The sequence below is a fragment of the Coturnix japonica genome, chromosome 3 (genome assembly GCF_054131305.1).
Source record: "Coturnix japonica strain WE chromosome 3, WE-NBRP24, whole genome shotgun sequence".
Taxonomy (NCBI): domain Eukaryota; kingdom Metazoa; phylum Chordata; class Aves; order Galliformes; family Phasianidae; genus Coturnix; species Coturnix japonica.
In genome coordinates, this window is record NC_140665.1 from 71,374,929 (window position 1) to 71,398,796 (window position 23,868).

General features: G+C 42.6%; 1 protein-coding gene across 7 annotated transcripts in view; it reads left to right on the forward strand.

Annotated features, from left to right (window-relative positions):
- BACH2 (BACH transcriptional regulator 2) overlaps nucleotides 1-23,868 on the forward strand; it is a 178,022-nt gene that overhangs the window by 19,227 nt on the left and 134,927 nt on the right. For 2 of the 7 annotated variants that reach the window (XM_015858928.3, XM_085541912.1), the window contains exon 2: nucleotides 18,719-18,805. The exons of 3 other annotated variants lie outside the window; for them this stretch is intronic. The gene's annotated coding sequence lies outside the window, so the exon portion shown is untranslated. Of the gene's footprint in view, nucleotides 1-14,578; nucleotides 14,716-18,718; nucleotides 18,806-21,906; nucleotides 21,983-23,868 lie in introns of those variants that run through there. 2 more of the 7 variants (XM_015858930.3, XM_085541911.1) reach the window with 2 other exon arrangements.

Genomic DNA, 23,868 nt, shown 5'->3' on the forward strand with positions numbered 1-23,868 from the left:
TGTGTGTGTGTGAGCCTCCTTTTCTCCATCCAGTCAATCCTGTTACTGAATAAAACTCTAGAAATCAAGTTAACAAGATTAATGTCTGTAAATATTTGTAAAACCTATGTGTTACACAGTCTTTTTAAATGAGATTATCTTGTGTTTATAATACTTACTCATATTTTGTGCCCAGTCTGGTCTAAAATTGAATAGTTTTCATTAATTTTCTTGCTTGTTTAATTTCATGCTTAAACCAATAAGTTACAAATCTGCATGACTGCCCACTTATTGTTACACATGGAATAATTGCGTTGAGTCACTGCTCATGGACTCGGATTGCCACAGGGTGTTAATACTTGGTATTTAAGCAAACGTGTTTATCTGAAAGCTGGCTCATTGGTCTGCAGAATGCACTGTTTACTAAGTGATGTTCAGCCTCGGAAGATTATGGGTAGGAAATACACTATGTGATCATTAATAACGCCTAGATTTCTTGTCTCTTACAAGGATGTTATCTGCTGAATACAGGAAAATGAATGTATACAAATGAATTTGCAGTATGTTAGCAACTTTTGAGCTATCTGTAAAAACTACATTGTGTGGCATTTTGTAGGAAATAACATATCATTGCAGTCAAGCTTTGAGAAAAAGATTTGCGTGTTGGTCTCTTTAAAAGCCTCCTTTTTTTTTTTTTTTTTTTTTTTTTTTTCATCCCAGTGTGTGTCTGTTTTTTGTCTGCGTTCTGTCTTGAATGTCTTGTTTAACCAGAGGAGAATTTGGGAGTACGCAAGCCAATAATCAATTCCCTTCATATACTGGAAGATTCATTTTTTCCTGTCCAAGTTTATTTCCACTGTTTAGTCCAAGTGTTTAGTTCCAAACACTGAAGAGGGGTATTATTTTTTTACGCAGTGAAGTTTTCCTCTGTGACAGAAATAACCCCAGGGAAACTGACATTTTGAAATGGCATTTCACCTCCATTTATTACACTGGTGTGGTTCCAGGTTGTTAAAATGCTGAGAAATTTAGTGGCAGCATCACCTGCTGGAGTATGTTTTACACAAGGAAAACAAATAATAAAGGAGGGTGGTAGCTGTTGGCTTACTTGCACTTTCTGCTGAAGGGCCTTCTGTCACTACAGCTGGAAGCAACTGATGTGCTGCAAATTCATAGTACAGGTGAGAGCAGATTCTCTTTCTCAGCGTGTGTGAGGCTGCTCAGCAACTTGGTGGTGTGTTTGTGTGCCGGGTAGAGCCTGCAGAGCTTGCTTTCCAAAGAAAAGGTATATGTTTTCATGTTGAGCTTTGTCAGAACTGATATTCAGCTCGTAGCATAGTTTGCAGACCTTTTGCAGTCTAGAAATTCTCACTTTCAGGATTACTGGCTACCTGTCAGCAGCAAGCTGGATTTCATTTTTCACGGGAGATGCATCTGCACGGTTCTACAGACTGTGGTAGAGCAAACTTCAGATTGGAAATCAGATTAGTTTGTCAGACAGAATGAGCGTGTGGCAGAGCTGCAGTGAAGGAGTCAGGTGGCACTTCACTGCCAAAAAGATAGGGAGGTTTTCTGTAATGTATCACTCTTTCATTATAGTATTATTTACTGCCTTTGAGCATAGCTACTGCCAAATCTTGTTTGTTAGCTTCCTGTTGCTGCAGTTACTTGGAATATCCAGATGAAGCACTGCTAATCAGAGCCCACGTATGGCAGCTCAGTATTTTGTGTTTCAGGTGGTATTTTGTGTTTCAAGTGGTGTTTGTCCATGTGTTGTCTTTATAAAGAATGTTTCTTTCCCTTTTCAACATATGCATTAAAATCAGAACACAGGAAAAAGGACTGGAGAACATCATAGTTATATAAATATGCTTTCATTTATTTTCCGATTTGATGATCTCTTGTTATCCATCCAAAGAATGTTTTGGTAAACAATACCAATTGTATAAGGAATGTAGAGGAATGAGTACCTTCCCAACAGAGACTTACATATTTTCTTCCCAACTGCATTAGACTTTTTAATTTAAGAAAAGAATTTATTTTTTTTTTCAGGTTTTAAGTACTGTGCATTATTCTTCACAGGGATAATACTTTGCGCATACTGAGATGTATTATACACATGTCATTTGTTCCTGGGCACCAGTATAACATACGTGGGTGTCAACTGCGTATCGCTGTGGTTTTTAACCAATTTATGATAGTTTTGTTCTGATGCAAAGCTTAAGAGTGCTAGAATCAGGATTGCCACCCACTTTAAATGTTGTTGTTAGCAGATAGCTTTTATTTCAGTCACTTAAAATTTTTAACATTGTGAAGGTGTTTTGAAAGGTTTGTGTGTTTTTAAAGAAAGTTTTATATTGCATCTGGATAGTATCTACCGGTGCTGGTGCTAGAGATCGTTCTCCTGTGACAGCAGTGCGTGTGTAGGATTTGACTGTGTTAATTAATTAACAGATTCCACTGAGCTCTTGGTCCTCCTAGAAGAGCAGGGTCATCCCTGTTAAGCACTTGAACAGGACGTGGCCAAACGAGCAGCGGCATTCAGTCAAAGCTCACACTGATCCTCTGGATTAAGTCCAGGGAGCCCATCATTTCTAGGAATACACGTGTTGCATCGAATGCACTTACATAAGGACTGCACGTGTTAACAGCCCCAAGGGCAAGTAATCCATGGGATCTCTAGCAGCAGTTCTGGTGAGGGACTGGCAAGTTCATGCTCAGGAGAGGTCCAGACGAGGTGGTGGGGCTCCACAGCCTGCTCCTTCCTGTTTGTAAACAGCAGTCTCAAGCTTTCCTTCTCCAGCAGTGAGGTTGAGTAGCTATGAAGCGTGGCCAGTGCAGTCCATGTGAATATTTCTAAAGGAAACTAATAAGGCTGCATGCATTGCTGCTTTTGCCTCCAGTCAGCTCTTTGACTGAATTTAACTTGAAGATTAGAGGATGCAGCCACAAGCATGCACACACAAGCTTGTAGAGAGATGAATGTTCCAAGTGAAAAAAATGCCCAGAGTAAATTTGTAGTGTATGTAAACAAATACATCATAAACATTCAGTGCCTGCTTGTTACTTTATTTGGTAGGTTATCCTGTATATTGCCTAGTGGCATGTGCAAAATACTTACAAATGTTGGGCTTGAACTTTTGGGATCTTCTCAATGAAATAGGCTGAGATTCTTCATTCTTCTATATGCATAATATGGAGGCTACCTGCCTTCCCAGGGCTTAGTTGATCCCATAGTTAAGTTTAAAGAGAAGAAACACCAAACAGGATGGTGTGACCTACATCTGCTCTGGTGAAGATGATAAGGGAGGAGGTGTTTGGGACCTTCTGGAGAGAAGAGGCCTCATCCTGTGAGGGAAAGGCTGTGGAGGTGGAGAGCAGCCCAGCAGCAACCAGAGGGTTGCTGAGGGAGGCTGGCTGGCACTTTGAGATGCTGGCAGCCTGTTCCTAAAAGCAAACAGAGCAAAACAGGTGGAGGTAAGTACACAGGGTATCTCAGTAAACCTGTTGGCTTTAATCAGCTTATGAAAAGCGAGCTGCATCTGCAGTGTGCATGTGTCAAGCTTGCAGGGTAAGCCCTGGTGTGGGCGTACATGTGGCTTTGTGTCCTCCCTGGATGCCCCGGTGGCCCAGGTATCCTCTGAACAACCTGCTGGGAAGGGAAAGCCTCACTACTGAGTGTGATTAGCCTGAGTTTCCTGAGCACCTGGAAAACTGCATGTGGTGACTGCTTGAGGTGAATTCAGAGCTATGTTCAGGACAGATTACCATCACTCCACAGAATTAGTAGCACAAATGCTTTCATGCCTCTTTCTACTTTGCTGAGCACGTTTCTTTCCTTAGGGGCTTTGTTACCTTCTCTTTAGTCCCCACTGACTCTTTATTTTATTTTTATTTTTTGACGTTCCTTATCCCTCTGAAGAAGACAAAAGACTATAATATTAAAAGATAATTTCATAGAGAGGAATATAGTTTTTCCTTGTGCAGATTAAAGTAATGTTCTGTGATAATTAGCACGTGGGAATTGATTTTCTGCAAGAAACAACTTTGGGCTAAATGGTGGAGCTGTGCATGTTGTGTATAACCCTTGCAGTTTTTCAAGGCTGCAATAGAAAGAGCCTTAATCATGCAAGAACAGTAATCACTTTCCAACGTTTTCAGGTCTCGAAATGTGAACATCAAACAGAAGAACAATGAAAAAAAATCTGAAATTCATCAGCCATTTGCATCGAAGTTTGCCAGGTCCCACACTGTAAATGTGGTGGTACTTCAAAGCCTATGACAATTCCATTAAAAAAATAATAATCCACATCCTCTTGAAATATTAACATAGGAGAAAAACAAAGGAATAGGCTCTTTCAGCATCAGTGGTACCTAAAGTTGAGACACAAAATCACAGCATTTCATTATCACCAGACTTCCTACTGTCTCCTTTGAATGTAGTTAACAAACTCTGTACTTTTTACCCTCCTAACGTAAACTGTTTGTGTGGACAGGCAGGGCTCAAACTGGGGCACAGCTGTGCTGGAAGGAGATCTGATACCTTACAGCTAAGTAGAGAACTGGGAGTTTCCATGGGACTGCCAGGTCCAAGGATGCAGTTGCAGGATCCTTGCTGATGGGAAGCATAATTTAACAGGAAGCCCTTCAGTGAACTCACTGTACCTTAAAAGAAATGATAGAGTGTGTGGGGAACTGCTGTTTTGTCTGTCCTCATACAGTTTTGGTGTATGCTGGAGGTTGCTTTCTAGAGCCCATTTAAGATCCATCCACACACTTGCTTTTTTCTTGTGCACTGTGGAAGAACTAAAATTGTGGACCTGCAATTAAATCTGAATTGTTGCTGAGTGTTTGCTTAAGCCTACTTGGAGCCTGAGAGGACAGTGCTGCTGTGGACCCTAGTGCCCTTTCTCGAAGTGTGCTAGCAGGGAGGGTGACCTCAAGAGGTCCCAGGAAAGGAGGCAGTGTTGGTGCCTTCTTGGGTCAAACTAAGCCCAAAGAGGTGAAGTTTGCTCCCCAGCTCCATCAGGGTTTCCCGGTGAGCACTGATGAGGCAATGTGATTCTGCTGGCTGTGCAGCTTGTACAATAGGTGTTTCTTTAGGGGAAAGGATGTGTCTGAAATGAAAAAAGCCTGGCAGTACCAAAGCTGTAAATACACAATGGGCTGGCAGCAAGCAGATGTTGTTACCTCCTAGCAGGGTTCAAGGGCTGTGTGTGAGTGTTGTTTCTTCTGGTGGTGTGAGTGATGCACAGGCACTCGTGCCTTGTTCCTCCCTGTCCACATTACCAACGTGGCTATTCTGCAAGCAGCTTCTCTCATTGTGGCATTTCCCATCTCCTGCGTTGCAGTGTCTGAGTTTGAAATATCTTGGTGCTGATTATGCAAAATACCAGCTTTTCATCTCCACATCCTTTTGTGTGAGCCCTGTGTTGAGTTCAGTATGGATTTAATAGTTTTTGAATATTGTATGTTAATTGCTTCCAATTTTCTATTGCTTAATCTCTTGGCCACTTCAACTCAATTACTGTTCTAGCTGTCCTTTTCTGAAATGTGTAATACCTGCTCTGTTTTTTATTTTTTTCCTCTCAGTTTCATTTAAATACCTGATAGCTTAAGTAAACCTTGCTTGATACATTTTGCTTAAGACGACAGATTCCCATTAAATCAAATACAGGAGTTTGTCTAGTTAACAGGGAGAGTGTGTAGCACTACTGAGTGGAAAATATACTGGATTGTAGCCTACAGCATCACAATGAGATTGGTTCATTTCTTGTTGATTATTACATATATCAGGTTCTCAAAATTATTTACTACTGCTCTTCGTGCTGCGTTTTCTCATGGCAAATGACCTTTCCAGTTCCCCTAGATATTAGTTTTGTTGAGGAGAAAAAAATCTTCTGCTTATTGAAGTTGAATGGGAAGGTGCCTCATCGAAAGGCAGTGAGTAGCCTGTCCCCCAGGGTGAAAAATGTATCAAGGTGGCACAGCGCTTCAACTCTGATGTTTATACAGGCTTTCTTTGAGAGGAGCAGAAGCTGCTGCTGCTGGAGTCCTTCTGAAACACAGTGCTGGGAGTCCTTGTGTTCAGAAGAAAGCTCCTGCCAGAGGATGGAGGGGGAGTTTGGAGGTCCTGGGAGGTTGGTGTGGTGGGGGCAAGGAGGCTGAGTGGGTGATGGTGCAGTGGGTCTGAGCCTTTGTACAGAGCTTGAGTCCCCCTGGCGTGTGGCACTGTGCCAGTTCTGAGCTTGTCCTTCAGGTAGCAGAAGATGAGCAATTTCTGCCTAAAAGATGTGAGAGCCAGACCAGGCGATAGATAAGATGGGAAGTGTCCTTGCTGTACTGTCTGGCTTTTTTTTTTTTAATAAGGAGGTTGTGATGAAGCAGAAGCACAGGGATGCCTCTGCATAGCCTCAGACTACTTACTCCCTGACTTGCTCTCCATGCAAATCCAGATCCTGCTGTTTACCTTCCCCAGAGAGTGCTTGGCTGTCACAGGGATGAGCCTAAATAAAGCCTCGTGAGAGTAAATGTGAGATCTGTCAGAGATAGCGCAAAATGGTTTCTTAATGAGTCTTTGCTGCAGTATTTCACAATGGACCTTTGCAAAAGTATGAGAAGCATTCACCTGGGTGGCTTAACATCCTCTGTGGGGCTGGGAGCGGCTTCTTGGCCTGTGGCAAGATGGATACTGGGCTCCACCAGCCGCCAGCTCCCTGCTGCCAGCCCAAAAGCCCAGGTGTGCAGCCTGTGCGTGGTGCGGGAGGTTTTGTACTCAGCACCAAGACTGCTCACGGGCCGGGAGCTGGTGACTGCTCTGTAAGTCAGTGTTTTGAAAGGAAATGAATGTGCTTCTCTGGATACCCATGAATTGATCCAGGTGCTTGTTTCCATCGCAGACAATGGCTCATTCATGAGTGTAACCCGAAGAGGATATAGTCCGTTGTACCTTTTTTTTTTTTCTTTTTCTTTTTTTTTCTTTTTTAAACTGAAGAAGTATTTTTATGTGATTGAGTTCAAAACAAAACAAAACAAATCAATCAGGTGTTACACTAAAACATGAAGTGCGTTCACAGCTTCATGGCATATCTTATATTTTTTCCCCTCTATATTGTCATTCCCCACAAAAACAAATGGATTGAAGGCACTGAGCAAATGACTGATCACAGTAGGTGCTGCATTACCATTCCTGTGCTGCCTTGAGGTGCTTGCTGGTTGTACGTCTGTGGCTGAAGAGTTTGATTATCTTAATTGCTGCTAAACAAGACCAGTAGGACCAGAAGCTTGGATCACATCTGAGATGCTCTATCCTAAAAACTGAATGTAAATATGCTAAAAATGCCTTCAGTTTTCCTTCCTCTTTATCGCTTCTTAAAATAAATGGAAACAGACAAGTACCCATTTTCTTTTAGAAATATCCACAAAACTCTGAAATACCAGGATATAAGCATGACAGTGCTACCAGACTACTGAAACACCACATGGAAGTGTTAAGTTGAGTAAAGAGATCAGTTTCTTTTGTTTCACATTATAGGGTATTATTTAAAACAGGTCGCAGCTTGTTGTTTTAAAGCCAGTGATTTACAGCCTCTGTACACACAGGGGCCACAAGGAGGAGAAGGGGAGAGCTGAGCTTTGGGGCATGTGCTGTACTGTTGTGCCGCCTGCATGCCAGATGCTTCCACTCCACATGTTGGGCACTGCTTATTCTCTGCAGTTTCCTAAATCCTACTAATTTTCTCTTCTGTAAATCAGCAGTTCCCTTTCCTAGCAATTAATCATTTGTTTATTTTTTTCCCTTCTATTTTTAATCCTTCTCATTCATCAACTCTTGCATTTTAATCTTCCAGTAATAGAAAAGTTGTATGTATTTCTGATCCATTCATATCCTTACCCACATACTCCAGTTACACGTCTTTATTTTGGTGACCAGCAGCAGGATGCTTCAGAGGAAGGAGCAGTACTCCTGCCCATCTTGAAGTGTAAACATAGAATTGTACAGTGGTTTGGACCTTAAAGCCTGTGCATTTCCAACCTCTCTGTTGTGGGCAGAGTTGCCACCCAGTAGAGCGGGCTACTCAGGGCCCCATTCAGCCTGGCCTTGGATACAACATCTTTACAACTTGTAATAATCTTGGCTTTCACTCTTACTGGGTGAATACTGAAATGTTTTATGTTCTTTTCCAAAAATTCAGTGAGGTAGGAAACTCTCATACAATACCTTTGGAGTCCAGCTGAGCTCTTGGCCTGCAGGATAGAAACTGGAATGAGTTACTAGGCGGTAAATTGCATGTTGTGTATAATAGTACTTTCTTCGACACACTTTGAGTTTTTATTTGGTTTAGATCAATTTTCTGCCTGTGTTATGAGATAAAAGAACCTTCCTGTTTTATCCTCCCAGAATATTTTCTAAAACATATATTTTAAGCAGACCAAATATCCCTAGAATCTAGGAGGCTCCCACAGCTCAGATGTTATCACCATTGGGCTGCATTGGTGCTCAGCAGCACTGGTGCAAAGGACTTGCTAACTCCCTTTTGTTTTTGCCCTCCCAGAGCTGGGGGTGGCTAGGGGCAGGCCTGGCATCCCAGTACAGAAGCCAAAGCCATCACCACCAGTGGGGCCAGCTGTCACTCAGATCAGCGAGGCTCTTGTCAAATGATTTAAAAGCCATCACTCTGTGCGTGTGTCTCTCAGTTTTTGACAAAGCGCCAGAGAGGTATCTATCAGATGAGCGGTCTGATTGAATGATAGCTCTTTTGTTCCAGGATATACCTACAATGCATCTATATAATCATTTCTGCTTTATTTTACTTTTATGTATTAATTCTACAGAAAAGTTTATAAAAGCCACATTGTGTATCTTAAGTGATTCTTCCAACAAAACCTAGACTTACAAGTGCTTGGTGAGAACAGTGATGGGACGAGCATTGTTGATACCTGCAGGAGCAGTGGAAAATGAAAGTGCTGAGTCCTGTGGTTACTGCTCACACAGGGACACGGCAGGCCCAGAGAGCTTATGGGAGGGCACATCAGGGGGTCTACAGCTCTATGTTTGAATGCATGTATGAAATACCATCTCTTTGACAACATCTGCTGCGTGCATTTCATATCATCCCAGAGCTTGCTCAGACATCTGAAGAACTTCCCACCTCTCAGTTGCGCGACGATAGCGATGCCTTTGTGGACTCAGATCAGTGAATTCTCTATAGTACATAGTGCTCCTCTGCATTTAACGCGTATATGTAACTGCTTGGAAAAAATTAAATTCATTTTACCTTACTGAAACTGTCAGTGAAGGGAAATTGTGTGTTTTTCCCTTGAGAGTTGGGATAGTTTTTTTTTTCCAGTCTTCTTTCATTGAAAGCCGTAGTCAAGTGCTACTTTTCCTCTCTCTTCCTTTCTTTACAGAATCCACTTTCTGCTTTTCTTGTGTTCAGAATTATGCAAAACAGTTGCAAAACATAAACATTCAGCAGTAAATGCCGTCGAAATGTATTCTAAAAAGATTCCACCGTTAACCACACCAAAGGAAACAAAAATGCAAGGTTCTTCAAATCAATGTAACATGCAGGAAGTGACATTTAAATTCTGACTCATTTGAAATTAAGATGTCTTACCATTTTCCTCTTTCTAAGTTTTGAAGATTTTCCATTAGTTAAAGGATTGTCTTGCAGCCCTTCAAGAATAAGTTTAACCATATTTTTTTTAAGAGGCTTAAGCTATTGGGTATTTTTAAGAAGATGGTGTGCACTTGAATATAAAAGCTTAATGGGCGCTGCATATATTTAATTGGCTATTTGAGAACCTTTGCGAGAGGGCTGACCTCAGAAATATTAGGAAATGGTAGTCCCACTGCTTATCTTCACACTTCATAAAAACCATTGTTTAATTCCTGGAAGAAGAGGGTGTTTCAGTCACTCCGCTTTTTTTCTTTGTTCTGGTTTGCTTTGCTTCTATTGGTCTTTTTCCTGGTCCCCTTCAGTGCAGGAATATGGTATTGAAACAACTGTGTGGTTTATGGCTGTTGCTCTCAAGGTTTTCATTTTTTCCTCATGTGGAAGCCTCGTGTCAAGCTTCCAGTAAACACATTTTCTCAAATCCAAATTGAAAGCGAGGGCTGCAACACGGATATGCTTTTAGCTGTGAAATCAGGGTCAGTATCACTTGCACACATCCAGTCCCAGTAGCTCTGAGCTTAGACTTGCATGAGCATTGGTGTTTGCCACCGTGCTTAGCAGCTGATGGCATCCAGGGCTCTTCTGGGTGACAGGATAAGCTAAGAGTCCGTCGACCACTGGAACTGTTTGAACAAGCATTCTCTCATTCCTCTTTGAAGGGGATTGCTCAAGCAAACGCTTGTCCTTTCTTTGGGTTTGAATTGCTAATCTTTCATGTGTTGGGTGCGCTATGAATTGCATAAAACTGTTGATGCTCTTTTAAAGCATGAAAGGACAATGCGTTTGTTTCATTTCTCAGATGTCTGCCAGAAATTCTTGATATCACTGGTGTGTCAAGATGTTATCTAAATCACTTAAATTCTGTACTTCAGCATTTCCCCCTTTCTAGGGTTGAGAAAAAATCAAACTTCAGCTATGAGCTGTTTTTCAAATGGGGTATAACATTCGATGTTCTTTTAGCCAGCAAAACTATCCGAGTTGCTAATTGTTATAGTTTTGATCATTGTTGTATCTTCTTTATCAGAATATGTTTTCATTTCTTTTCTCTACAACTCCTCTGCTGCATTGTGGTGAAGTAAATCTTTTATCTCATGTGCATCTCCAGTATATTGCTCTGTCAGCCAGAATTGTCTCTGGTATTCAGGAGATACTGGAAGATTTCAAAGCACAACCTCTTAAGAAAAAAAGAAATAAATTAAAAAAAAAAAAATCCACTAAAGCCCTGTTAAATAATTAAGATGCTTTGGGCATTATCAGAATTGACAGTGTTCTTGCCATAATATACATATGCAAAAACTGTAAGAAGTTTAATATTTTATAGCAAGGATAACTCCAAAACCTAAATCTGCTGTCTTGTTTCTATGGTAACAAATATTGAAATATGTCTAGCCAACACTGTGGGTCCCCCCACCCCCATTTAATTTCAGTCTATGGGTTCTAGGAATTCATTAAAACTGTAGAATCCTTTTAAAATTGGTCCGTTCTGTTGTAAAATTCCCTAAGATTAATGTTGAACATAACTTTAAATTTTAACATAAACATTTCTTTGAGAGAGATTTCTTAGCAAGTGAAGGATTAGAGTTATATTTCTAAGCCTGTATGCACATTGATCTGGTATTTTTGTTCTTCGCTGGTGAGTTGGATTTTCTTTTCTTCACATGACTGTAGTTAAAAAATTGAGTTTCAGACTATGGATTCTGCTGGTAATATTAAAGGCTCCTAAACTGGAGCTGTCTGGCTGGAAGATAACAATGGTGTGAAGTCAGCACCTGCATGATTAAAGTCAGTGGTCAGGACTTCTGTGTGAGAGCCTGATCTTAAGATTAAAAAGATTACCTACTGGGGGTTTAGCCTTTATTTCAATTAATTGCACTTAATTTTTTCTCTTAGTACAGAGCCTTTTCTGGGTGTCCAAGTTAAGCTATTTCATGCCTTCCTTCTTCTGGTTGTTTTTCTTTTGAGGGCAGCGTTGGGAGTAATCTTAAGTGTTGGCTGTGAGGTTCTATTCTCCCAGTGGTAACTCAAACCACAAGCATGTAGCCTGAGAAGCAACAGAAAATTGTTGAAGTTTTGAAGTGAGAACGTCAGGTCCATTCAACATTTTGCATCCGGTTGACCAATCAGCGTTAGATAGAACTGGAAACATAATGGCTTCTGCTCTACGCTGGAGGTACTCTCATCCAAACACTTTTCCTTGAAGAAACTGATAACTGGGAACTTTAAAATCAGACCCATCAGTCATAACAGATGCCTTCATTGAAAAGGAGATGCAACTGGAGGCAGAGACTGAAGGACTCAATGCAGGCAGAAGGTGGTGCTGGGAAAAAGTGAGGATCAGGCATGGGTGTCATTGCAGAATAGTGAGAGAGAAAATGTGTTTTCAGTGCACGAAGGATTATTTCCTGTGCAGGAATGGCTGATTTCAGTGCTGAGTGAAAGAAAAGGGTAGTGTAAATGCACTAGTCTGTAGTTAAACTTCCAAAACCTCATTTCATGATTGCAAATACTATGTAGAAAAAGAATGGGGATAACATTCTGTGAAGAAGTTGCTTCAGCTTGCTCCACCACCTTGGCCTTTCCTACACCCTCACAGTCAGGGACAGCCACATGCACCCACCCTTTGCAATATTTTGGACTTTCTAGACTTCTACAAGAGTCCTTGGAAGACTTGAGCTCTCTGCATTGAGCTTCACCCATGATGGCAATTTAAATGATGCATGCATAGTCCTGTCCCCAAGAAAATGCATTTTTATCGAGGATCATTTTCTTTTTATTTTATGATGCCTTTTCCCTTAAAAAAATATTATATATATATATATATATATATATATATACATAAAATAAAGCGGCCCCTGTATTATAACTACAGAATGAAGCGCTTGGTTTTTCAAGACAGGGATTTGAAGTCTCCTTATGTAGTGCAGGGAAGGTAGTGATTGAATGATCTGTAAGCTGAAGTGAAAGCTGATTTTTTTTTCTTTCTTTCTTCTTCTTCTTTTTTTCTTTAAAATCCAAACAAAAGTCTGCAAAATCTTGTTCTTTCATTTCCCCGGTTCAGTGTGGAACTGGGTGAAACCACAGATGAGCTCCTGCCCAAACTTTTTTTTTCTAAAGTAATCAATTTTTCTTAAATGGCGCAAGAATACAGTTAATGAAATGGGCTCCGTGTTGAGGATTTCTTGCATCATGCCGACAGACTTGTCAAATTTATTTTCTGGAAAACTGAGCAGGATTGAGAGCAGGATTATGTGTCTGCATAAAAGCTGTGACTATTCCCCTTCCATTAGGCTTTTAATCTTTCACAGGCAAAGCTGGGCTGCCTGCTGAAGCGTTGCCAGTTGGTAGCTGTCAGGGAGCTTTCACCATGGACAAATGCGTCCACACCAGTTTTTCCACCTTACTTTAAAACATCTGGTATATATCAGGGTCCTACACACCCTTTTTGACTCCAGGAGCTGTGAAGTGAAAAAGCAACTTGTATGCTTGTCTGATCAGCTCTCACATTCTCATATGGTGTCTGTATAATCAGATGCATCAAATAATACTTTGATTCACTCCTACGGCTTGAAAAATATGTACAGTCAGGTTTAGATTAATTGCTTAAATCCTGCAGAGAGGGAGAGCGAACTTAGGGATGGGTGTGAGAGTTTAGAATACCAACGGTTATACTGTCTGCTCCATGCAAGACAAAGGCAGAGTTCAAGCCACAGTTGCTACTAATAACCTTCACTGTGTTTTTGCAAGAATAGATATTTTCCTTAATATGAGCAATCCCATACAAAGATGCACACCAGATGATTGCATAGAATAGGCAGTGTGACTGCACGCCTAGAAGATAGACAGTGTTATGGGAGCGTTTGTTTCCTGCAGGAGCTAAAAGCTCCTTTTGGAGGAGAAGGATTTGTAGAGATGGGCTTATTTTAAATCTCTGTGAGTAGTCAGTGCTACCACTGACAACGGGGCAATTTTCTTTCTGGTAGCTTTTTTGGAGATCTGATGTGTGTGAAATAAATGCTGGATGATGAGAGTCCACAGTGACTTCTGTGGGGTATTGCCAGCAGCCAGCCTCATGTCCCTGCTAATTCAATATTCACTTTCTTGAATATGAGTCTTCCAGAGGTGAACTTTGGAAGGATTATGTGTAGTGACATCATTGCAGCTTCCTTTTTTGTCCTCAATTCCCCAGCCTTATGGTGGGGAGTTTGCCTCTGTCCCCTCAGTCTGTTGGCTGTTTCCATGGCAGTTTCTGCCGTGCCATTTCAAGACACAAAGCACATCGTCATTTTGCTTAGCCCCACAGCAGCTCCAAACTTGGGCTGGTTTAATTAAAAAACAGAGCAGCAGCAGAGCAGGATTGGGGCGGGAGTGCCTGGAGTTGTGGAGTGCTTGGGGCAGAAGGCTCAGCCTGCCTCCCTCTGCCTGCCACAGGAGATCCCTATGGGAGAAGGGAGTGGTGTTGAGATCTGCCATGTGCCTCTGGGAGCTGCATCATGCCCAAAACACCCTGGTTATAGATAGCTGTCCCACCTTTGTTTTCCATTGTTGTGGCAAGCCCCTTCTCCATCCTAAACATTTTGCCAGAGTGGATAGGTGACAAAGCTGTGAATTTCTGCTCCATGTCACGCACTCATAGAATTTTAAATCCTCACCCTGCCTTTCATCTTGTGAACTGTTTTCTGCAGATATTTCCTAACTTCTCCCATGACGTTTTAGCCTGTTTCTTCAGAAGATTGTATGGGCTGAAAGAGACTATTGTTTCTGCAAGAGTGCAAGCATGTGCACATTTGCTGATCTGGTTGGTACAGGATTTCGAGAGTGGGTGTTTGACTGAGGAGCAGGATTTGGATGTGTATGCATATGAATTCTTGCTTGCAGCGTGCTCTCCTATTTCATAAATAAGATCACATTTCACTTTCTAGGTTCCTCAGTTGTGTTGCTCCAAAAGCTGAACTCCGATATCATGAGACGTAAACAAGGAAATGGCATACAGTGAGATTACAGAAACTTCACTTAGCAGAGATTTGCAGACTGTTTTGTTTTTCAGCTCTGTTCCTGGGTAGGTATCAACCAACCACTTGTGTGGAGACTTGAGCACAATTACTGTTCACAAATATCACAGGTTTGAAATGAATTCTTTGTGCTTCCTTCCTTGTTCCAGTGTCTGGATTTTCAGTTTTAAAGCCCAGACTAGCACATACTTCTCAGCATGGCATTTTGCTTTGGCAATGGAGCTGTGCTTGCCAGCTCTTGAGACACTGTAACCCAAGCATTGCATTTAGAACAAACTCTTATTGCATGGTGTAAACTACTTTGCAAAATGTTTTTCAGTTGAGTGGTGTCACTAGGGAACAAAGAAACCGCTGGGGGTTGTTTTTGTTTCACACCCTGGATCTTGTCAGATGCAACCTTGCCCCAGATTTGCTTCCACTTTTGGGAACGTTACCTAGAGAATGGCACTGGGATAATTCCAGCTTCCTCGTCTATCCTGGTTACACACATTTTTGCCAGCCATGAAGTGACATCTCCTATGGGCATGGAGTGAGTGCTAGTCTGCAGCCATCTGACAATACTCCACATCCCTGAGGGAGACAGATTTTTTACACAAGCAGATAGTAATGGGAAAAGGGAAATCATTTTAAACTAGAAAAGGAGAAGTTTAGATTAGATGCTGGAGGAAATTCTTTGCTCAGAGGGTGGTGAGGCTGCCCAGAGAAGCTGTGGGTGCCCCATCTTTGGGGGCACTCAAGGCCACGTTGGATGGGCGGCCTGAGCTGGGGGATGGCAACCCTGCCCATGGCAAAAGGGTTGGAACTGGATGGGCTTTTAAGTCCCTTCCAACTCAAGCCATTCTGTAGTGATTCTATGATTCCCAGCTTCATATGGTTTCCCTGCTTCCTCAGGAGTAGTTGCTCTTGGGGAATAACTCCATGGCAGTAGAGGATGAAAGCTGAGACTTGTTGGTAATATAAGAGTTGGTGAGGATTGATCTTGTGGTTTGTTGAAGGATTTTGTTCCACTGAAAAGATTTTTGATGGATGGATGCTCAGGAATTACTGGGTGTTGACAAAAGCAGTTGACAACAGCCAGTTCTGTACAAGTATGGGGAAGAGCTTCTAGCCTCACCCAATGCCACTTGTGCTTTTAGCAACTCTGGACCGAACTGCTATTTCAGCTGTCCGTGAGAGGCTTTTTCAGTGCTTCAGTGGGGTAATAGCCTATTCATCTCCCTGGCTTTCACAGACCACCTCTGCTTCTTGCCCAAGTGATGTTGCTTAAATTGCACGTCCTTTGCAGAAGCTTGAGAGCACAGTGCAGAGCATGGGAGCTGCCTTTTCCTATCTGACATTCCTTTTGTTTGGGAGTGAGTGAGCCCTTGCTACTGCAGCCAGGAATACCAGAGGTACCATTTTACTGTCAGTTTCTTCTCTGCACTCCTGAGGATTGCATGTAGGGCAGTTTGGAGGGTTCCTAGCAGTGCAGCTCCATGTTTACAGTCAGCAAGTTCATTAGAGCCCTAAATTATTTACCTTAAAGAATTCAAGCCCTGAATTATTTACCTTTTAGAACAGTCTTTCTGTGTCATGCATTGGCTTGACCATAGGACTGCACTCTGCTCTGGCTTGTGAGCATCTCAGCATAATATTGAGGACCATTCCAGCATTTTACTACTAATTTTATTTCCATACACAATGAAATGAAAATATTACAAGTGGGGTTACAGTGTGAATCATCAAGACGTAAAAAGGATTTATGCAGCCCTGCTCCAAGCCTGGGAATTGCACGGGCTGTTTGTGGATCCATGATTGTGCTGCTCTTTCAGCAAGAGCCTGCTGAGCTCCCGGTGTCAGGCTTTCTTCCTGCTGCTCTGTGCTTGGCCCTAGGACAACAGCACTCAAACCCTACTAAAAAAGTTTGTAATTTCCTCACCAACTTTTCCGTTTATCGCTGTCATGCTTGAGAGTTTGATAAATGGTTTGGGAAGCACTACCACTTTTTTACAGGAAGAGAGCTAAAGTTAAAGACAAAGGATTGTGGGGATATCACAGCCTTGCCATGGAGACGTCTCAGTGTCACATAATATTTCATGCAATGGAAATGCAGTTCCTTTTTGCATTTGCTGTGAGCAGTCATGTGTTTTGCTTGAGAGAAGCCAGGGTTTCAGGATGGGTAAGAGCTTGCCATTAACAACTGCTTGGGAAAAGCTGGACTGAGAGACTTGTGTGCCCTGCCCTGTGGCAGCCCTCCAGGGCTCAGCTGGCCTGTCCCAATGGCTGTAGAAATAGTGGGGAGCCACAGCGTGGCTGCACCTTCACTGCCAGCAAATGTCAGTGCTTTCCTTTGCTTTCCTCCTGTGGCACTGGCGCACAGCTCAGCTATGTCCAGTGCACTGAGTGTGGCAGGGGATGCATGAGGGGAAGTGCAGCTGCTACTCGCAGTGTTTCTTCCAGCACATCCCCTTGTCAATGTTATTTCTTATAACCTACCTTTGCTACACTGAATTAAAAATATGGGAAGTGAATAAAAATGGTAAATGGTGTCAGCTGGCATTGTATCCAGCTCCAAGAAGGTTCACAGCCACTGCACGACCTGCAGCCCTCTGCGCGGCTCATCACTTTCTCCCCATCCAACCTCTGATTTCCTGTCCATGTGCAGTGAAGTTTCTAACTCTGGTGTATTTTCTGCTCTCCCCCTTGGCCTAGCTCTTGGCTGCACTGCATCCAGTGTTGGTGGCTCCATGCTGCTGGGGCTGCGGTATGGAGGTTACCTGGCACAGGCACAGGGTTAGCCCGGTCTTTGTTCAGGAAGCTGCAAATCCTATCACACTTACTCTGTAAAGAATATTTTGATTGTTGTTATTATTATTATTATTATTATTATTGGTTTTGTTCTTTTGAAAGCTTGTAAATTGAGCAGATTCAGGCAGGTTTTTGTCACAGACAGCAAGGTTCATTTTTCACAGAAGTCAGTTCTTCTCAGTGCAAGACCCAGGTTGAAAATCTCTGGGTTGCCAGAACATGTTGAGTTTTTCCAGGCACTTTGTTCTTTATGAAATGAGTCAGTCAGACTGTTGTGACCAAAACCTTGCAACAGAGCTCTCTCTGGCAGACACTCATGTTGGCCATGGACAGAGCACACTGAACAACTGAGCACCAGTATGGCAGGAAGGGTGTCACAGCCATATCTCTGTGTGCTCTGAAGCCACCTGTACTTTGTTTCTCCATGTGGAGGTGAGCAAGGGATCGTGTGCAGGTGGCTGTGTTGCATCTTCTGGTGTGAAGGTTTTTGTTTTGTTTGCTTTCAGAGGAAGCAATGAAATATTGACGTTAATGGCATTTCCAGGACTGAACATCCAATCCTGTTTTTTCTTCACTTATGATGTGTCTTCAGGCGACTCAGAGAGGCTAGTGGTTTTTTTATGAGGTGGTATCTTCAGTTGGGTTTCTACCACACCGGCTTTTTTCTTCCTTATTTAATTGTGGAAGTTTCTTATACAGAGTGTCCATTATGTTGCATTAGAAGAGTTTGACGCTGAAGCGTGAAACAAGTAGTGTGTGAAGTAGGGACTGAGCACAGGCACAAAAAACCCTTTTGAGAATTTTAAGCAAAATCACCACCTAAACAGTGTTGTATGACCCAAGTTCAGGGAAAGAGTATGATTAAGTAATTTTACAGGTATTATTTTTACATTGCTACTATGGTTATTAGTGGCGTATATTTACTAATGAATCTGAAAGAAACATTAAAGAGGCTCCCTCTTCCCTTGTGCGCCTGATTTTGGTGGCACTGTGCTGCTGTCCCTGGGGGATTTGGGCTCAGGGAGCTGAGTTCTCTATCACAGCTTTGCAAGCAAATTGCTGTCCCTGTTAGGCTGCTGTCTGCTCTGGTTGGTCAGTAAGCAATTTTATCAAAAAAGACTTTTTCTTGTTTAAGATTTTCATGACACTTAGTAGGAAAAAAAACCCCCGAATATCAGCTGGGAAGTCGAACTGCTGCAATACAAATAATAGATAACCTCATCCAGTTAATTAGTTTTCTCTTTTGTGTTGGTTTTCACGCAGAGCGATGAGGCAAGAGAGAAGTTTTTAAAAACAGAAAAATGTGATTGCAGAAACATCATTGTTGGCAGGAGGACTCGGTGGATTCAGGTAATAATGTGACACTGCTCGTTTATTATGCTTTAAAAACTGACTAGATTTCAGGTTGACTGTGGCCTTTTGTCAGGAACTGAGTGGTAGAGGTTGGTGACAAGGTATAACAAGAGCTGATGGCTGGCTGTTAAATTAATTCAGACCCAGCAAGAGAGTGTAAGTGTTCTGGCAGCAGGAGTGGGTTCTGAATGGGACATTGTTGCTAGGGCCAGGACATCTTTTGTCATCTCAGGCTGTTAAAAATGAAGTTGGTCTTTTTTTTTAATTGTTATTATTTAATTGTGGGGTTGTCATTTTTACGCTATGAGTCAGGATCTTAGAACTTTGTTAATATAGGAAGAAAGCTCAAGGCCTGCGGAATAAGGTCAAATGATTAGCTGTCCCTTCAGACTACGAAATGCTGAATCTGTGACTATTTCCCTTGAATTCCCCGTCTTAAAAGATTTCTGGCTCAGAACAGATTGTTATCTGCTAAAACACCCATACCTGAATCTTTACTGTAGCAGACTAACACTGGGTGTTTTGTATGAATGAAGACAATTTCTTCTTACAGAATGGTAGCAATTGTAACGCGCGGTGTTTAAATATACTACCAATATGTTGGCAAAGTTACCTTAAAATATCATCTTTAATATATTCAGACCCTACTCACTAAGAAATGTGAGTTGTTAGCTAAAATGCATCTCTTGTGTTTTTAATCATTCTAATTACTTTCCTAACTGAGAGGCAGAGATGGCTGGAGGGAGGATATTTGGAGTGCCAGTTGCAGTGCAGTTCCTAAGTGGAGCCAGATCCTGCCCTCACATTTCTTAGGCAGTCCTGGTGAAGCCATCAGGCTTTTCTGGAACACAAGGGTTTTCCCCATGTATATTTGATTTCAGGATAATGGCTTACAGTGGCTTTGTCACACACTGATTTCTCACACGTATGAGGAAGTAGAAAAGCATGTATCCTTGACAGAGTAGACTATTGGTTTTCAGCACAAATTTTTTTGAGGAGCAGATTGGCAGAGCTGGTTGCCTTAGACCGAGCTGATTTTTACTGGAGATTCCTTTGCGTTTTCTTTGTTAGATGCTAGGCGGGAAAAAAAACATGCAACTGCAGCTTTGCATTTCTGTATTCATGACCAAGAAGGACATTTAAATAGTGTGTGAATGGGTGTGGATTTAGTATTTCCTCCAGCCACCTTCTTTTTAATGTTAAATTGCATCCTCTGGAAAGATAGTTGCTGTATCAACATCAGCGTAATGACATTTTATTAAAAAAATCAATATCCAGCCATAGGAATGTGTCTTGGTGTAAACAGTCGTGTGCTTATGGCTGTGATGTGTATATGTTTGCAAATGTAATGGACTTGGTAACTTGGATAAACACTGTATGTGTGACTCATAGTGGAGTATGAACTTACTTTAAAGCAGCAAGTGTGGGATTTGTTGAATATTGTGTTGTTTGCATCCCTGCATACTTACATTAGGTCATGATTAATCTCAAATTGGCCAACAACCTGGGAGGAGAATTACTGCTGATCTCCCATAGGTGACTCCAGAAATAAACATAAGGATGGAAGTGCTTGAAAAAGCATAAATAGTAGTTAGAATTCATAGAATCATAAAGTAAACATATGGTACAAGGTCCTCTAAAATGTAACACTTGAAAGCTTTTTTATATAGTTTCAGAAAAGGTTTGTTTAGCTATCACAAGGAAAGTAAATATTTTCATTCCTTTTCCTTCAGTTCTTTCTCATTCCATTCCACTTTTTTTACCTTTTTTTAGTTTTGGTGGTCTGGGGCACCAAAACCAGGCATACCTAGAAAGCTCCATTTGGAGTAGTCTGCTAATTATTCTTCTCTTGGTGGAGTCTCAAGGTGTTTGTGCAGTGTCTGGATGGAGTTGGTGCCAGCGGACATGATGGGTGCTGCAGCAGCCCCAGGGTCTGTCAGGACAGTGTCCATTCTGTAGCACACACATCAAGGCTCAGTGCTGGGTGATGTGATCCCAGCATGTGCTCAAGGTGCACAAGGGGGCTGCACGCTGTGGCATCCCCAGTCTTCTGACATGTTTTGCGGATGGCATTTTAAGCACCAGTAGCAGGATGGTGTGTTGGGAGGAGAGGCCAGTGCTGTGAGGGGTGAAGGAGGAAGATGGGGAGCAGGGGGCTGGGCAGGGAGGGCAGCAGGAAAGGGGGTGCCGGGAGGAACATGCGGCTCTGGGGGGAAATGCTATGTGCTTTGCAGTTGCTTGTGTGGATAGAAACCAGATGGTGTGCTGGAACACCCGCTTGCTCGGGTGACGGTGGAGCCAAACATATGGTTAATGGTTAGGAGGAATAGCTTGCAGAGCCAGGGCTTTGCTGACTGCCTCGCATTACAGATTGTTACAGTGTGTCATTACATTGCCAAACTAAGTGCTTAATACCCAGTGCGGTGCTGGGCACACATCGGCACAGATGACTTTCCATGCAGAGCTGGCGCAGCCAGGGGGCTGACATCACGCATGGCTCCGCGCACCCCCCCACCACATCCTCTAGACCCCACTCACCGTGGAAGTGCCGTAAATCTGGGCTTTTACAAGCCCCAAACCTACAGCAGGCAGCTTTCCTGTTCTGTGTGCGTGCCTTTAATCCAGTTATTTCCAGCGGCGTACGGTTGGGTTTTGCTTTTCTCCCCACAGCGTCCAAGTTCACCTCGGCTGTGGCCCTGCGCTTACATGCCCAGCATTTGAAGTTCCTGCGCCGGGAGCTTTGGGCAACACCAGGCCTATGTTATCTAAGGAACTGCTGAGCTCATTCATCTCCTTTTCACGGCCCGCTTCCTTTTATTTTTAGCCAAATCCGTCAGGCCTGACAGGCGGGTAATTTGAGCCAGAGAAAGGGCAAAGCTCCAGGTCCTTTCCACAAAGCAATTCTTCTCCTCCCTCCTGGGAAGGCTCCAAACTCGGCCTGCTCCAGGCAGATGGATTTGTTGAGTCATGTGAGATCATTTACACAAAAACACAGTGAGGCAGTGAAGAGAAAAAAAAAAAAAGAAAAAAAAAAAAAAAAAGAAGGAAAGAAAAAGAAAACGGAGGGGGAAGGGGGTGGGGGAGCGTGTGCTGCTGTTGGTTGGGCTGTGAGGGTAGGAAATGTGCTGCGCGGCAGCGAGACGGAGGAATGCAGCGGATTCATTCTTGTATAAGGTAATGTCTAGTTTACAGTGCAGGGTGGAGCCAGCGTGGAGAAATCACTCGAAAACAGATTACTCATTTAAAACTAAAGATTCTCCTCGAAATAGAACAACTGAGACCCAAAACAACCAGCAAGCTGTGCACGCACACAACAAAGGACATGCTGTTGACAGCGCTGGTTTCCAGGAGCGAGGATCTCCTAGCCAGGGCTGCTAGAAATCAGCTTGCCCCAGTACTGCAGTAATGGCTTTGTCAGGGCTGGTGAGCCCAGTAACAGCACTGTTGTATGCCCACAAGGGATGGTTTGGGGCGCTGGGAAGGAGCAATGTGGTGACTATGGCAGGTGAACTGCTGTCATGGTGTGGGGCCACAGTGGGGCCATGCCTTCCTTGTGGCACAATCTGTACCACACCAGGGAGTGAACTGCATTTGGGCATGGGGATTGAATGCTGATTTTGTTACCATTTGCAACCTAAACTAACCCTGGCGTGTTTTGGATTGTTTTGTTTATTTGAGTGGGTGGTAAGAGAGAACATCCAGCTTGGATGGGGTTATTTAGATCTTCATGCATCCCTGAGAGAATTATGTCGGGTTAATTTTGCCATTTTGTAATGATATATATTCAAACCTTAAATAGACATGGACTGTATTTAAATATTCTTAATATGATTTCCAGTTACTCTAGATTTCTTAACATGGCAATATTGAATGTCAGTGTGTCATCCCGATGATGACTGAGAGCAGGAGCAGAAACTGCAATTGGAAATTAGTGGAGCGCACACACAATGAAGCAAGTTCAATGCAAAGTATTTTCTTTAGTTCTTCGCTGCACTTAAGGAACTCATGTATGTGCAAATGCAGGTTTGTATTTTAACTAGACTCTTGCAGAGAACAGCATCTTCTGCAGACTGCTCAGGGCAATGTCCAGTCAAGATGCCGTCCTTTTGGGAAGGGAGTGTTTGCTTGCAGCCTGCCCCACTCTGCTTGGCCTTGTCTTCCTTTTTTCTTCTCCCGCTTCTTTTTTTTAAATGCTTTCATCTGAAAGGCCACTGGATTTCACGGCTTGCTCGTTGCACCGCGCTGTGCTATTGAGCATGTTTGGCATGGAGAGAGACTTCTCAGCTAGACCAGCTTTCTGCTTAAGAGTTTTCTCACTTGGAGGAAAGCCTTTGTCTCCTGTCTCTTTATCAGCCTCCCTCATTAACTGTGGAGTTGGAGCACTTGGCAGCACCCCGAGTCCCGGCTGGGTCCCACATTGGCCACTGCACAAACTCACAGGAGGATCCTTGCCCATCAGTTTACAGCTGAGATCTGGGGTGAGAAGCAGCAAGGGATGAGAGTGTAAAGAAGATGTATGTGGCCAAACTGGAGACTAGGGCCATGTGTTAAAGGGTGACCACATAACTAGAAATCACTATAGGTTGCACAGAGATTCTCCAAGAAGTTACAGAGGACAGTGTTGCTATTTATTCTTTTTGCATAGTTACTGTAATGTTCTTTCCCCCCACTTCCCCAAATACCTAATTATCCTGCATTTTCTCTTTCTGTGAGCAACATTTCTCATAGTTTACACAGAGCTGCAATTCATGTTAAATTCTCAATTTGTAAAGCCAACCTCCCATCAGTGTCTGTGGGATTTCTACCAGAAAAGAAGTTTGTGAGGAGCCAAAGTCTTTTTTTTTTTTCTTTTAAATGACGTTGTCTGAGTGGACAATCTCTGTGTAATTCTTCTATAAATTTTTCAGTTCTGTAGCTTTATCACTGTTTATTGCACTTGGAAGACTTGTAATTTTACTTAATACCCTACACCCTAATATCTCCTTTCTCAACTCTTATGTTGCCACATTCATTGTTTTCTGCTTCTTTATAGCAGACATCCAGCTAGACTAGACAGGTTT